Source organism: Apodemus sylvaticus, chromosome 14, assembly GCF_947179515.1.
Source record: "Apodemus sylvaticus chromosome 14, mApoSyl1.1, whole genome shotgun sequence".
Taxonomy (NCBI): Eukaryota; Metazoa; Chordata; class Mammalia; order Rodentia; family Muridae; genus Apodemus; species Apodemus sylvaticus.
Window position 1 is genome coordinate 61,564,050 of NC_067485.1, and position 14,321 is coordinate 61,578,370.

Here is a 14,321-nt window from a genome sequence, read left to right on the forward strand (position 1 = left end):
AATCCCCCTGCTAAATATTATTAGAAATAGCATAGTTTACAATCGCCTATGCATCAGAAACAGAAATTACAGGTTTGTGGGGGTCAGTCCTGAATTTCTTATTTATGCGTTTATATTTAAATGGTGCCGGGGATTGAACCCAGGACAACCTCCATGCTAGGTAAGGGCTTTCCTACCAACTGGCAACCTGAACTCTAATTTTAGTATCTTTAATGTAGACTTCATATTCTGCAGGGAATGCAGGTGGTAACGCAGGCAGAGACACCTCTACTCTGAGGCACACAGACAAGAACAAATCCATAAACCCTTTTAATTACAGCTAAACATCATTATTATTAATGATAGAGCCCCACTTCTAGCAAGCTCTCTGTTAATTGACCATTTGATTCTCACTCCTGTCTATCTCTGACTCCCTCCTCTGTCTCATCTTCTTTCACTAATAAACAAAGTGACCCGATGAACTCTATTAGACTGTGTGATCAGGAGAGGGGACAAAGGAGACTTTGCTATCCTGAGAAATAAAAGTAACTGACCTCTGAAATCCATTCTAAACGAAAGCATGGGATTATCTGAGCTTATAATTTATTAATTGAAAATACTGCCCAGGCTCGGGGAAGCCAGCTATGTGGTGTGAGTGGGATTGTGTCCACGAAGGGTATATAAACTGCCTCTTCCTTCAGGAGGATTGTACTTGAGGAGTGGGGAGGAAAATTACCCTCCCGTCCATTTATATTTCTGCTTCTAGCTTTCCCCCATGGTGGCTTTGTTGGCTGTCATCTTTTGAAATTCATATTAAAATGACTGCATTAGGAAGAAATAAAAGAATTGCGGCCATGATTACTTTTTCCAACACTATTCTGGGCAACTCGGAGAAATGGAAGTGAGGAACTAGCATTTCAAACAAAATTACCTGAGCCTCTAATGGCCAGCCCACTCTTGTGCTAGGGTTAATTTTGTCTAGAGGATGTTAAGCATGGAGTGAACTATTCTGTTTCCTCCAAAGACCGCCAAATGATCCAGCGTGCTTGAACAACGAGGCACCTGTGGGTTGTTCTTTTTAATTAAAAACTCCTTAATGGGATGAACTTTCAGAGACTTATTTGTTGGAAATGCTAGAATTCGGTCCACCTCATTTTCCGAAGTCCAATTTGAAAATTATGTTTAAAAATAGCCTCCTGGTTTGAGAACACAATAAAACATTTACAGCAATCTGTGAAGGATGGATTTATATGTTGTTCAGATTCTAGAGGAAGCGAGATTGCAATTTATCTGCCCTGCAGATGATGTCTGTAAGCAGCTGGAGCAGAGAGAGAGAGAGAGAGAGAGAGAGAGAGAGAGAGAGAGAGAGAGAGAGAGAGAGAGAGAGAGTAATTCTGGGAAGGCAGAGGAAGGTCAACTAAGGTATGCTGTACCAGGAGATCTTTGGTCCTCCAAGCTAAGAGCAAGTTAGGAGGGGAAGCCTCAACTATCTAGGGATGAGAGAGGAAGCAGTCGTAGTGCTGAAAGGACTAGAAAATGCAGCAAGACCAACTGTTAAGCAGTTAGTGAGGTGTGAAGCACAGCTGTGGGGTATTTGGGGGGCAGATAGCCTGATAACACTTCCAAGGGCTATAAGAGAAAAATTCAGAGCCCATGCTTCGCTTGGTCCTCAAACAGATACAGGGTCCTTGCCCCAAGGAGCTAGTAGTGAATAGAGATAATTTGACTGGCAATAGCTGCTATTCACTGAAGCTTCTTCCACACCAAATTTGCTTCTGTGTCCCTGTTGAAGAAACAACTTAAGAGAGGGAAGGTTTACTTTGGCTCATGGTTCCAGAAGTTTCAGTCAGTTAAGGTTGTGGGATGGCACAGTGGGGGCTCCTGACAGGGAGTGTGCAGGAATGGATGCTCATTTGGTATAGACCAGTGAAATGCATGCTTGAACCAGATGTAGGCACAATAGAACATTTGAAATCCAGCCTCTAATATCCAATATATACAAAGAACTCAAGAAGTTAGACTCCAGAGAGCCAAATAACCCTATTAAAAATGGGTTACAGAGCTAAACAAAGAATTTTCACCTGAAGAATTTCGAATGGCTGAGAAGCACCTTAATAAATGTTCAACATCATTAGTCATTAGGGAAATGCAAACCAAAGCAACCCTGAGATTTCACCTCACACTTGTCAGAATGGCTAAGATTAAAAACTCAGGAGACATCAGGTGCTGGCGAGGATGGGGAGAAAGAGGAACATTCCTCCACTGCTGGTAGAATTGCAAGCTGGTACAATCACTCTGGAAATCAGTCTGGCGGTTCCTCAGAAAACCAAGCATGACACTTCCAGAGGTTCCTGTTATACTACTCCTGGGCATATACCCAGAGGATTCCCCAGCATGCAATAAGGACACATGCTCCACTATTTTTATTTATTTATTCTACCTTATTTATAATAGGCGGAAGCTGGAAAGAACCCAGATGTCCCTTAATGGAGGAATGGATACAGAAAATAAGGTATATTTACACAATGGAATACTACTCAGCAATTAAAAACAATGAATTCATGAAATTCTTAGCCAAATGGTTGGAACTGGAAAACATCATTCTAAGCGAAGTAACTCATTCACAAAAGAACACACATGGAATGCAGTCACTGATAAGTGGATATTAGCCCAGAAGCTCTGAATATCCAAGACACAATTAACATATCAAATGTTCCCAAGAAGAAGGAAGGAGAGGGCCCTGGTCCTGGAAAGGCTTGATGCAGCAATGTAGGGGATTACCAGGACAGAGAAGTGGGAGGGGTTGATTAGGGAATGGGCAGAGGGAAGAGGGCTTATGGGAGGGGGGGAACCGGGAAAGGGGAAATCATTTGTAATGTAAACAAAGAATGTAGAAAAAAATTTTTTAAAAATTAAAATGTGAAGTCCAGCCCCTAGTGATATACTTCCTCTAGGTATGTCCTACTTCAAAAATATGAGCCAGTAGCATCATTTCTGATTCAAACTATAACTTAACATGTATAAATGAAGGTAAGGATTGGCTTACAGAAAATAGAACATCCATGTCATTTCCAACTGTGGTCGCTCTGACAACATTAAAGATGGCCTTATTTAGGGTTTCTATTGCTGTGATAAAACAGCATAACTAAAAGTAACTTGGGGAGGAAAGGTTTAACTTTATTTTATTGTTTGTGGTCCATTAACCGGGGACATCTGGTCAGAACCTCAAAGCTGGAGCTCAGAGTCAGGAATTGGTGCAGAGGTCATGGAGGTCATGGAGGGACACTGATCACTGGCTTGCTTGGCCTGCTTTCTTCTGTCGCCCAAGACCACTAGCCCAGGGCTGGCACTGCCCATATTAAACTGGGCTTCTTATATCAATGACAAACCAAGAAAATGTACCACTGGTTTGCCCACAGGCCGGTCTAGTGAAGGCATTTTCTCAAGTGAGGCACCCTCTTCCAGAATGATCATGATAATGTGTCAAACTGACATAACACTAGCCAAGACAAAGGTGTGTGTGTGTGTGTGTTCCATTCATAAAAATACTATCAACTATATATTAAAAAGTGTTATTTACTCAGCTTTCCTACCATTGTTTAAGCTATGAAGAACTATCATCAATAGTAGTTTACCATTATCTGTTCTATTAATTTATTATCACATTTTATTTTTTAAGATTTTATTTTTAATTGTGTGCATATTTGTATGTGTATGTATGCATGCATGTGTATGTGTGTAAGAGAGTGTGTATGTGTTTGTATATGTATAAGCATAGGTGGCTGTGAATTCTGGAACTGGGTATCAAATCCCTTGCAACTGGAGTACAGGTCATTGTGAGCTTCCTTACCAAGGTTCTGGGATCCTAACTTAGGTCCGTTACAAGAGCAGTAAGTCCTACTAATCACTGAGTTGTCTTTCCAGTCCTCCATTCAACACATCATTTTTACTACATTTTATTTATTGTGTGTGAGGTTAAGACACTCGAGAACCATGATGTATATGCAGAAGTTGGTTCTCTCCTTCTAGCATGTGGGTCTTGGCTATTGAACTCAGTTCACCAGGCTTAGTCACAGATGACTTTTTCCATCAAGCCAACTCAATGGTCCCATTCAACACATTTTAAAAAGTATTTTTCATATTCTACAATGCTGTTGGATTCTAAGGATTCAGAAAGTGAAAACAAGTCTTGTGTTAGTAGAGCTAATAATTTAGTGATAGTTGGGGACATTAAGTTAATATGTAAGTGATATTTATAATTTCATATTATGACAGATTTTTCATATTATGACAGATTTATCAGGATGAGCTAAATTATACTGTGGCTATAATCTCAGTATCTTATTGTTTTGTAACAGAGATAGAGTATACAAGGTAAAATCATGTGACTCCCAGGGAGAGCATATGTTGATTTCCTAAGAATAACTCAATATTTACATGCTGGAAGGTAAAAATAACAACAAAAACAACAACAACCAAATGAAGGTGGTTGGCTATATAGGGTGAAGGAGAGAGTGACTTACCAACATGCATGAAAGATGATCCGTTCACTCAAATATGAAGTTTATTATTTAGGGCAGATGGGATGTTAAGTGTGTTACAGAAGAATCTAGATTGGCTTTAGACACATTGACATTTTTAGGTTCAGTTAAGACTGGTGAGTCCATGATGCATAATCCATGTTCATGTGAGTGGCCCAAGCTAAACTCATGGGCCAGGAAAGAACCCAAAAGCCCTGATAGTTGGAAGAGAACTTGCTGGAGGAATAGTTGGGTGCTTGTGAAAGTGTTATGGGGAGAAGGGAGGGTGCATGGGGAATGAAACCAGAATGCAAGATTTCTACTTATGAGTTTAGGGAGGGACAGAAGCTGTATTTTGAGTATACTGAAGGAAAGCAATAGACCAGTATTAAAAGACAGCAAACTGGAATGGGGAATATGGCTCAGACACTGAGAATGCTTGCTTTGCAATCATGCAGACCTGAGTGGGTCCCCCAAAGCCTACATAAAGAGCTGGGAATGATCCCATGGGTGTCTGTGATTCCAAGCTATGGGGACAGAGACAGGAGGAGCAATGGGGCTTGCTGGCTGCTGGCCTAGTGCCAGGTACAGCGAGAGACCCTGTGTGGAGAGAAGGAGGTGGTCAGTGACAGAAAAGGATGAGTGACATCCTCCAATGGGCTCCACATGTGTCCAACCCACCAGCACCCTTTCTCTTGAACTAATAAGATTGGCCCAAGGTGAGCTTTTGACTAAAGCTTAGCCAGTTAGGAATCTGTGAATCTGCAGAACAATCTGGATGTTCTGTAGACTAGACTTGACCTTCGGAACTATTAGCACATGTCATTACTCCTGCCAAGTAGAATGGAGGAAAAATCTGGTCAATAGAAAGAAGGAATAAAGCAGTTATGCAGACAAAAATGGGAGATTTATAAACCACGGATTAGCTAGAAACACATCCTTGTCTTCTATGAGGCACCCCAGTTTTAAAAAACCTAATATTTAAACATTAAGTTTTAATTAATTCAAGGTGATTAATTACTTCTTGCAATTAATCATAATACAGACTGGTATGTAATAAATAGAAGGTACTATTTATATGAGGTATATATGCAGAGAGGTGAGTGAAACAGTACACAGATTTACAGATAGCTAACTACTGGACCTGAAATCTGAATTCAGATGATATGACTCCAGAGCATATGTCCTTGGATATAATAATGTTATGGTTTGAATCTAAAAGATCCGCTCTCCAAAAGCTCATGATTTGAATGGCAAGCTCTAGTTTGTGGAATGAATTTGAAGGCCATGGAATCTTCAGGGAGTGAAGCCTAGCTGTCAAAAGTACATGGCTGGAAGAGACCCTCCTAAGCTTAATATCCAGCTGTGGATCAGCTGCTCTGTTCCCAATGAGCCTCCTGAGAATACCAAGTTGCTGACCACAGCTCCAGTGGGCGCAACATGAACTACTCTTTTGACCACAATGGACCAAAATCCTCTAAAGCAATGGTTCTCAACCTGTGGGTCCTGACAAATATTCTGCATATCAGATATTTACATTATTGTTCATAACAGTAGCAAAATTACAATTATAAAGTAGCAACAAAAATAGTTTTTTTGGTTGGGGGGGTCACTACAACATGAGGAAATGTATTAAAAGGTCACAGCATTAGGAAGGTTCATAACCAATACAAATCCACAAAATAGCATAAGTGGTCCCCTCTCTTAGGTGGCTTTGTCAGGCATGCTATCACATCTATGCAATGATAATTGATACAGAAGCCTGACTATTCTAATGGAATATGGCAAAAATGCTGAGTTACAGGAAAAATGTTACCAGCTGGGTGACAGAAAGAATCATGCTGTCAGTTCTATTAGCTCTAGCTCAGAAACCCCATATTTTATCGTCTCTTAATGATAATTGATATTTGTTTTCTTGAATATCTTTAGAGACTGAAGGTGGTCTCCAATCATCAGACATTAGGGAATATATAACTCTTACCAAATAAATCATAATATACAATGCATTAATTAGCTAGAAGCTTCAATTCATCAAAAAATTTAACAGTCCTGCCTTTATATGAAAAAACCCACTAACTTCATTATATAGTTTTCATTATATAGTTTCATTATATAGTTATACATTATACATTATTATATATAATATATAATATATTATTATATATTTATTATATATTAACTTTCATTATATAGTTTCACTTGATCAGCCTTAGCACTCTATTCCATTACATAGAAAAATAGTGGCATTGTGGTTTGGAATAAAATGTTCCCCTGAACTGACGTACTGAAGCCATGGTCGTTATCAATGGTGGATTCCTGAGGTAGAACCTTGTTAGTGGACTAACGCATTGATGAATTCCTAGCATAATTTCCCAGAAGCTGGAATCCATTTGAGGAATTAGGTCACTAGAGTTATGCTTTGAAGGAATATCATGTCCTGTTCTTTCCCTCCCCGCCTCTTCCTGGTCTAACATGGGTAAACCATGCTATACTCTGCCATGTTTTCTACACAGAAGCAATGTAACTAGGGCACTATAAATTAAAACCTCTGAAGCTACCACCCAACGTGAGACCTTCTTCCCTTAAGTGGATTTCTTTGATAATTTGTAACAACAACAAGAAGCTGTTGAAACAGAGAAAGTCAGTGGTGTCATCTCTACCCTTTGCCACCATACTACTGAAATAGTCACCATAAAGTGAAAAGGGGGACCCAATTTCAGGGCAAAGGACATGGACATGACAGATGTACTAAACAGGTTTTACAAGGACATTAGTCAATTTCTTCCACTGGCCAAAAGGCAGAACAACCTTGGGGTTAGCCATCTCAGGCTTAGTCAACTCAGGCTTGGGAATTTTCTTTGGTCAAAATGAGGAGAGGTATCAATTAACGTGAAACGTATATTTGCAGCAGCCAGATACCTTCTTCTTCATTTGTACCAATGGAAATTATGTTTTCCTTTTTAAATTACTGTTTGGGCATGTATGATTTCAATAATACTCACTGGACTGGAGGAGAGTAGATTTGTAGTATTGAGTCAATCTTAGACTATAAATTCAATTGCAAAGTAGGAAGAAGAAGAAAGAGTTATGTGGGTCATCCACTCTGGGGAGGTAATAACTTTGCTCTCACTATTTCTTGAAAGGGGCCATCTATGGGATGTGTCAGTGTGGTGGTAGGCATAGGAGACCTCAAAGTCCAGCTACACAGTTATGCAATTCCTCTAACAAGGTTACGCCTCCTAATAGTGGCATTCCTTATCACCAGGCATTCAAACAGATTAATCCAAATCTATTCAAACCACCACAAGGAGCCAGGACATTACAAACAATGTAGGGAGACTTCTGGAAAAGTGCAGGTCTCATTTCATGATAAAACAATTATGGGTGTCAAGAAGGGTGTAACTTTTGGATTGCATAGCTCAGGAAGAATGGAAAAGACCATGGAATGATTATATATTACATATATGTGATATGGTATGAACTGTTTCCACAAGCATGGGAGTCATTCTGGTGAAGACAGGGCACTGGGAGAAAGAACACCTGGGAGGTTTTCACAGTCATAAGTGAGGGTGGGTCTGGAAATTAATTTCTTAGATCTGCCATAACAAGATGCTATATACTGGATAGCGCAAGGGACAGAGACTTACTTTCTCACTGCTTTGGAGGATGGAAGTGCAAAATCAAAGCATCATTAGAGTTCTGTTCTTGTAACATCAGTCTCCGTTTCCAGATGGTCATCTTACTGTGTTGTCACATGGCTTTTCAATTCTTGTCCATGTTCTCACTTCCTCCTTTTCTAAGAATACTAGCTAGATAGGACTAGTAGTACCCTAATGCCCTCATTTAAGTTGATTACCTCTTTAAGAAAATCCTATCTCCACACACTGAGTCCCAGGGTCAGATACCTAAAAAATTGAACATATGAATTTTGGAGAAACATGTTCCAAACCATAATAGAGGGTGACTGTTGGTTAAGTTTTGTAAATTAGACACAAGCTGGTGGGAACCTCAACCAAGGAATTACTTCCATCACGTTGTCCTGCAGCCTTGACTGTGGGGTGCTTTCTTGCTTAATGATTGGTGTGGAAGGGTCCAGCCTATTGTGTTTGGTACCATTCCTGTGCTGATCATCCTGGTAGGTTATATTTAAAAAGCAGATTGAGCAAGCCACACGGAGCAAGCCAGTAAGCAGCATTCCTCCATGGGCTCTACTTCAGTTCTTGCCTCCAGGTTCCTACCTTGGCTTCCATCAATAATGGAATCAATCAAAAATAAAAAAAATAGTCAGATGATATAAACCCTTTTCTTGCCAAATTGCCTTTTGGTGATGGTGTTTGTCACAGACACTCAAAGCAATCTAGGTCCATGACCAACTGTGATCTGTGACAAAAAAAGAAGAACAGTATCGTATAGGTGCCAAGGAAAGTGCTTACGGTGAAGGAGAGATGCTTTCTGTGACAGTGTGATAGGACAAGCCGCAACTGTGCTACCTCCAGTTCAGCTGCATGTGGAGTTGAGCAAGAGAGGGATCCAAATCTGAGACTGTCACCACGAAAAGCCACAGCATTGTCTGTTCATCACTGTGAGCCAGGGAAGGCCAGAGGATAAAGGACACATTTATTGAAGAAATAATAATAAGTTGTAGAAGGAGAAAATTTCAGTCAAAAAGACAGCACATTCATGGCTTTCTACTGCTTACACCAAAGTAATCAAGCAGAAATAGGAAAAAGCCTATCCAGGATATTTTTTAAATTTATTTATTTATTATATGTAAGTACACTGTAGTTGTCTTCAGACACTCCAGAAGAGGGAGTCAGATCTTGTTACAGATGGCAGTGAGCCACCATGTGGTTGCTGGGATTTGACCTCAGGAAGACCAGGAAGACCTTAGAAAGAGCAGTTGTTGTTCTTAACTGCTGAGCCATCTCTCCAGCCCCCTACCCAGGCTTTTAAAGAAATAAGTATCACTTTGGGTCAGTAAAAGGGAAGAAACATCAATGCCTAAGTCCACAGCTCAGCTGGGTGTTAATGCAGCTGCTGGCAGGTGCTGAGTGGTCATCTCCTGAGAGTAAATACACTCTAAATGATGGGAGATGTTCCCCATTCACAAAGAAGCTTATGAAAAAATCACTCCACTTTCACGATGGTGAGCAAGGACCTATACTCTCCTATTTTCATAGCCTTCTTCCCAGTGTTAATATCGACTCTGGTTTATCATTCTCCCCTCTTGAAATGCTTTCTTTGTGTGTTTTCCTGAATGCCATCCCTTCCCAGTTCTTGTTCTTCACTGAGCTCCACTCCACCTTTGCTGGTTCTTTTTTATATTTCTCATCACAGAGAAGTCAGAGTGATAGCTTGAACAGGACAGAAACATGGAGGCAAGAGCTAATGCAGAAGCCATGGAGGGGCGTGGCTTCCTGGGACTGTTCTCATTGTTCGCTCATCCCACTTTCTTAGAGTATCAAGACCACCAACCCAAGAGTGGTGCCTTCCACAGTGACTTGGGTTCACCTACATTAATCATCAAACAATAAAAGGATCCACAGGGTTGCTCACAAGCCAACGCAGTGGAAGAATTTTCTCAATTGACGTTCCCTCTTCTCAAAAATAACTCTGGGTTGTATCATAAAGTAGCCAGGACATGAGCTGTCTTAGTGTTCTATTGCTGTGAATAGACACCCAGAACTTAGCAACTATTATAAAAATTTAATTGGGACTGGTTTGCAGTTTTAGAGGTTTAGTCTGGGAGCATAGTTGCATACAGGCAGACATGATGCTGGAGAATGATCTGAGAGTCTAGCTACATCTCAATCCATAAGCAGCAGAAGGAGACTGTGCCACACTGGCACAGCTTGTGCATATGAGATGTCAAAGCCTATCCCCACAATGATACACTTCCTCCAACAATGTCACACCTACTCCAACAAGACCACACTTCCTAATAAAGCCAATCCCTATGGGCTAAGCATTCAAACACATAACTCTATGGGGGCCATTCCTATTCAGACAACCATACTGTGCTTAAAAAAAAATGGCTTATCTCTCCCTACATCCTTCACTTAAATTATTTTTAAAGAAAGAAGTCAAAATGCACAATTATAAACTAGAAAACTAAGGAAAGGCAAGAAATGCCCAGTCAAGTAGTATTGCAGGTGTGTTTGAGGTCTGGTATCATTGAGGCACTGGGGTCCTGGTATTGAGGATAGTCACATGCTCTGGGTATAACTTTCTGTGATATGATTCAGTTCCTAAGCCCTCTGTCTAAAATTATATCATCTTTTCTAATGATTAATGAGCCATTCTGGGTTCTGAAATATAGCCCTTGTACTTCAACTATCTGCTGCTGTTCTGTAGATGAACTGGATAATTTTACTGTGATAAAATTCAGGCATTGAGGTAGACTTTTGAAACACTTTAGTCACTTGGGAAATATTCACTGTACTTTCTAAGAGACTAAATTTCTCTTCATCCCATTCTGAATTCTGAAGTTCAGACTATGCTTAAGAAAAAAATGTGTTTTAATATCCAATGCATTATAAAATTCTTCTGGCATACGCCATATATAAAATCACAGTGTTTTTCTGGAGGTACAGATTTGCTACCTAAGAATATGGCCACCACTGTCCCTTCCTCCTTCCCCTCTTCTCTCCCTCCCTCCTTCCCTCCCTCCCTCCCTTCCTTTCTTCCTTCCTTCCTCTCCCTTTCCTCTTCCTTCTTCCTGGCTGCCTGGTTGGCTGCCAGCCTACTTGTCTGTCTGTCTCTTTGAGTCAGAGTCTTTGTATAGATCAAGCTGACAATGAACTCAAAATACTCCTGCTTCAGCCTCTCAGGTGCTGAGTTAAGATTTCAGGTATGCACTATAAGCCCTGCTTTATTTTTTTCAATCTAATGAAAATGATTCTCTTTATCCTGGTGACAGCATACTTCCATTTATCCCAGCAATAACAACTGACACTTTTTATTAACTAGCTAATTTTTATGTAGCAACAATTTCTACTACTAGAAATGACATTTCTATTACAAGACTTTTAAAAACAAAATTTAATAGTTTACCTACAATTGAATTCTTGTAAGTACCCAATATGTCCGAAAGCTTTTTTATATAACCCACAGGCAAGGTCCTTATGCGTTCCCTGGAGCCTGGTTTCAGAGCGACATTCCAAACCTGCTCCCCACTTCTCTCTGCTCCTGGCAGTTCTTTCGGAATTCCATGCTTGCTTTTCATCACGATGAAAAGTAATTAGAAATGTATTTCAATTTGGAACAATTATTATATCTACCTAATACAGATTCACCACTTTTTTCTAGCCCCAGGGTATGTTTGTAGTGCTATAATGAAAATGCAGCAGAAAGGGGGAGCTTATAAAAAAACAGAAACTCTGCAGCTAGAGAGTTGGCTCAGCAGGGAAGAGCAATGGCTGCTTTTCTGGAGGACCCACCACGTTCAGTTCCCACACTCACGTGACAGCTCAGAATCATCAGGAACTCTAGTCCTAGGGGATCCATTACCTTCTTCTGACCTCTGTGTTCACCAGGCACAAATGTGGTACTCATACACACAGTCAGATAAACATCCATATATACAAAATTAAAATAACTATGTCTTTAAAAAATTGGAAACTAATTCATATAGCTCTGGGTGCTGGGGAAGCCCAAGATCAAGGTGGTCAACGGATGCGGTTGTTTCATGCACAGTACCTTGTTGCTCTGCCCTGTCACAGTGATTGGGATAATATGCTTCCTCAGTTCCCTCACCTTTATTTTGGCAGATCCAAGACTTTGCACATGTTAGGCGAGCCTTCTGCCATTGGTGTGCATTCCCAGCCCCTCATATTCTTCTAGAGTCAGTAATTTCATTCATGAGCAGCAATCCATTCTCATGATCTGATCCCCTAAGGCCCCATCTTCTGATTCTAACATTTGAAGGATAGGGTTTTAGCACAGCCTTGAGGAGACTCAGACACCAAGACCATAACACTTAGAATTTGCAAGGTGCAAATGTAAGTTTATAATCATTTGGGTCTTTAAAATGGTATTTCAAAAATTAAGCTTTTATACTCCAAGAAGTGTTTTTTTTTTTCAGAATGATAGGTTTTTGTTTTTAAATTAGTGGCTGTAAATCATTTTTACATCTTTGGTGCGACATCTAAAACTGTTAGCTAAATTGAAGCATTTGTTTATGTTGACTTCCATGCCAACATAAAGAGAGCAGTATGTATGCTGACTTCAGAACAATAAAAGTGATACAATAATGGTGCCCTATCATCTAAACTATATGGCGGTAAATCACTACAGAAGATGGCCAGGAATGCCTCCCTATTTCTCATTCTACTCACAAAATAAGATTGTAACATAACATTTACCTTTATTGTTGATTAAGCTGAGCTGCATACAAAGAGAAACAGCTCACCACAGAATACTCTCTACTTAAAATACCTTTTATAGGTTTTGGGTTTTTTTTGTTTTTTGTTTTGTTTTGTTTTTTGCGTTTTTGATGACTGACAAACTGTTACTTAAACTTTGCTGTGCAATAAAATATTCTAGAGTATCACCTCAAATTTAGTTCCAAGGAATTTTTTAAATTCACTTAGCTCTCCAGTTCTAGCAAGCTGATAATCATACTGGACAAGGGATGTGGTGGATTGACAGTTCTGTAGGGATTCAGGTCTTGTTTCAGCCCTTCAGGTTATAAGATTAGTGGATCCTGCAAAAAAAAAAAATCTTCCAGAAAAGACACCCACCTATCTGTTGTGTCCTCACAGGGGAAAGTTGGGCATGTTGAACAACAGAAAATCAGTGGACTGCACATCCAGAGCCAGGGTTAAACACTTTAAATGGTCTTATTAATCCTCATGGGAGCCTTGTAAAAACAGGCATGAAAATTCCATATATTTTACAGTACACTGAAGAACCTAGCCATAATGCCTAAGGTTGATAAGATAAACGTATTTTGAGTAGATTAGTAAAGCAAAATGTGTGAGTAGTGTGTGTGTGCCTGTGTAAGCAAGCAACTGTGGAAGAGAGAGAGAGAGAGAGAGAGAGAGAGAGAGAGAGAGAGAGAGAGAGACAGAGTACATGTGAGAGTATGAGTTTGTGTATATGTTGTTTTTTATTTCTGCCCCTGGTTTTCTCCACATAGCTCTGGAAACCCCTGTAATTCTTGGATGAATGAGTCTCTTTAAGAGGTATATTAGCTGTTGGTCTCTGGATTTCTTCAGAGATGTGGTTCTTTTAAAAGGAAGGCCCAGGCAAGGAGCAGAGCTTTAAGATTGCCAGTCATTCTCCCCAACTTCCAGGAAGGAAGCTCTTCCAGTAAGTTCTTAACCTGTCTATACCCTGCCCTTTTCCTGTTCATGAACTCCACACTGCATTCCATGATACAATGTTCCATGGACATTGAAGATACTACTATGATATGAAGCACACTTCCTCCCCCCCCCCCAGAACAGGATTCAGAGATCACCTGGATTGGTGAACTGCTGAAGGTGCTAGGAGGCACCGCTCCCCCATACCTTGACCCCCTTACCACTTAATCTGATTGTTGATGGATAATTTGCAATGTCTTTAAATAAACCTACAAAAGTGAGCAATGTGTTCCCCATAATTCCGTGTACTATCCTGCAAATTACAAAAGCACTCATAGAAGACACCATGAGTATCATGGCTTGTGGGAAAATAAATTCTTATCCAGATCAATTTCATAGGGTTTCCCCCATACTTTCCTCTAGTAGTTTTACAGTTTCAATTTTGTAGTTCTTAGTTTGGTTGTAAATCTACTTTAAGCTGATATTCATAACTGGAGACAGAAGTTTCATTTTTACT